Source organism: Triticum urartu, chromosome 1A, assembly GCF_056163025.1.
Source record: "Triticum urartu cultivar PI428250 chromosome 1A, HENAU_Tu73, whole genome shotgun sequence".
In the NCBI taxonomy this organism is placed as follows: domain Eukaryota; kingdom Viridiplantae; phylum Streptophyta; class Magnoliopsida; order Poales; family Poaceae; genus Triticum; species Triticum urartu.
The window spans coordinates 494210609-494214026 of record NC_141873.1 but is presented as its reverse complement, the minus strand read 5'-3'; positions in this window follow the sequence as shown (position 1 = coordinate 494214026).

Below are 3418 nucleotides of genomic sequence, written 5' to 3'. Positions count from 1 at the left end.
TTTGGGTTATGAAGAAATGAAACATATAACTGAGGGTATTCCAAAGTTTAATCTCTATAAATTTCTTGATTTTGATCTAGAGGAAATTTATATGTATTGTGCGGTGAATTGCATTGAAACCCCTTATATTGCCAATTACATAAAGAAAAGAAAACAAATAGAGGATAGAGAGAATACTAATGGAAGGGAAGAGACTTCCCAATATCCTCCTATTATTTCTTATGATGAATCAGGTAACGAGGAGGAGCCTTCTGTTCAACCAATCTCATTAATAAGGAGCTCCAAAAAGAGGATTGAACACACACATGATGTGGTGAAGAAGAAGAAAAGAAAAAGGAAGAGAGGTAAAAAGATATCTCTCCCAAATAATGCTGCTCCTATTACTGTTGTGCCTCTTGAAAATATAAATGTGGAAGATGATGCACTTGATAATGATCTCGTTATGCCTATTGCTTGTTGTGATGATTATGATTGGGAAGATAATGATACTTCTTATGTTCTTGAAAATATTTTTGGCATTTGCTTGGAAGAATATGATAATTGCTATACTATTGGTGCTATCCATACTATTGATGATGAGAGTGATTATGCTTATGATATGAAAAGGCCCAAGCTTGGGGATGCTATGTTTGAAGAAGATGATGTTTTTGAGAATATATCTTCTGCAATTAATGTTTGTCCCAAGCTTGGGGATGCTACGTTTAATGAAGATTATATTTTTAGTCTCCCAAGTTTTGATATGCAAATTTATAATGATGATAGCATGCCTCCTACTTATGATGATTATATTGATGAAAGTGGGTTTGGAAGAGTGTCAACTTTAGGAAGTAATGATCCCACTATTTTGGAGGATGTTGAATCTTATTATGATAATTATGAAAGTGGATTTGGAGAGGTCATGACTTTATTTAGTAATGATTCCACTATCTTGGAAGAGGTTTCAATCGATTATGATGAGAACAAAGTTGCTACTTATGATAATTATTGTGATGATACATATGCTATAAAAAGTAGTGATGATTATATTTATAAAACTTGTCATGATTATGATTACCCTTTTTCTGAACATTACTCTTTTAATGTGGAAACAATTTATAGTATTTGAGTCTCTTATGATACTCTCACTATTCCGAAGGAGAAGAATCTTGCTTATGTGGAGAGTAGTAAATTTTCTATGCTTGTAGATCATGAAAATAATGCTTTAGGTGCAGGTTATATTGTTGAATTCATTCATGATTCTACTGAAAATTATTATGAGGGAGGAATATATGCTTGTAGGAATTGCAATAATACCAAGTTTCCTCTCTATGTGCTTAAAGTTTTAAAGTTATGCTTGTTTTGCCTTCCTATGCTAGTTGATTATTGTTCCCATAAGTTGTTTGCTCACAAAATCCCTATGCATAGGAAGTGGGTTAGACTTAAATGTGTTAGTCATATTCTTCGTGATGCTCTCATTATGTTTCAATTCTTATCCTGTATGTGAGCATCGAAATCATCATGCCTAGCTAGGGGCGTTAAACGATAGCGCTTGTTGGGAGGCAACCCAATTTTATTTTTGTTCCTTGCTTTTTGTTACTGTTTAGTAATAAATAATTTATCTAGCCTCTGTTATGCTTGAGTTTTTATGTTTTAATTAGTGTTTGTGCCAAGTAGAACCATTGGGAAGACTTGGGGAAAGTCTTGTTGATCTTGCTGTAAAAAACAGAAACTTTAGCGCTCACGAGAATTGCTGCCATTTTTTATTGGAGAGTGATATTTAGTTAATTCTTTTTGAAGATGATTAATAGATAAATTCATCAAGTCCATAAATTTATTTTGGAATTTTTGGGGTTCCAGAAGTTTGAGTTAGTTACAGATTACTATAGACTGTTCTGTTTTTGACAGATTCTGTTTTTCATGTGTTGTTTACTTATTTTGATGAATCTATGGCTAGTAAAAGAGTTTATAAACCATAGAGAAGTTGGAATACAGTAGGTTTAACACCAATATAAATAAATAATTATTTCATTACATTAACTTGAAGTGGTGTTTTGTTTTCTTTCGCTAACGGAGCTTACGAGTTTTCTGTTAAGTTTTGTGTTGTGAAGTTTTCAAGTTTTGGGTAAAGATTCGATGGACTATGGAATAAGGAGTGGAAAGAGCCTAATCTTGGGGATGCACAAGGCACCCCAAGGTAATATTCAAGGACAACCAAGAGACTAAGCTTGGGGATGCCCCGGAAGGCATCCCCTCTTTCGTCTTCGTTCATCGGTAACTTTACCTGGAGCTATAATTTTTATTCACCACATGATATGTGTTTTGCTTGGAGAATCATTTTATTTTATTTAGGTTAGCTTCCTATTTGAATAAAGTATCAAGATCTGAAATTCTTAAATGTTAGAGAGTCTTCACATATTGCATAATTATTCAACTACTCATTGATCTTCACTTATGTCTTTCGGAATAGTTTGTTGTTGCTCTAGTGCTTCACTTATATTCTTTTAGAGCACGGTGGTGGTTTTATTTTATAGAAATAATTGATCTCTCATGCTTCACTTATATTATTTTGATAGTCCTTTAGAGCAGCATGGTAGTTTGCTTTGGTTATGAAACTAGTCCTAATATGATGGGCATCCAAGATGGATATAATAAAAACTTTCATATAGAGTGCATTGAATACTAAGAGAAGTTTGATACTTGATAATTGTTTTGAGATATGGAGATGGTGATATTAGAGTCATGCTAGTTGAGTAGTTGTGAATTTGAGAAATACTTGTGTTGAAGTTTGTGATTCCCGTAGCATGCACGTATGGTGAACCGTTATGTGACGAAGTCAGAGCATGGTTTGTTTATTGATTGTCCCCCTTATGAGTGGCGGTCGGGGACAAACGATGGTCTTTTCCTACCAATCTATCCCCCTAGGAGCATGCGCGTAGTACTTTGTTTTGATAACTAATAGATTTTTGCAATAAGTATGTGAGTTCTTTATGACTAATGTTGTGTCCATGGATTATATGCACTCTCACCCTTCCACCATTGCTAGCCTCTCTAGTACCGCGCAACTTTCGCCGGTACCATAAACCCACCATTTACCTTCCTCAAAACAGCCACCATACCTACCTATAATGGCATTTCCATAGCCATTCCGAGATATATTGCCATGCTACTTTCCACCGTTCCGTTTACTATGACATGCTCCATCTTTGTCATATTGCTTTGCATGATCATCTAGTTGACATTTTACTTGTGGCAAAGCCACAGTTCATAATTCTTTCATACATGTCACTCATGAGTCATTGCACATCCTAGTACACCGCTGGAGGCATTCATATAGAGTCATACTTTGTTCTAGTATCGAGTTGTAATTATTGAGTTGTAAATAAATAGAAGTGTGATGATCATCAATAATAGAGCATTGTCCCAAAAAAGGCCAAAAAAC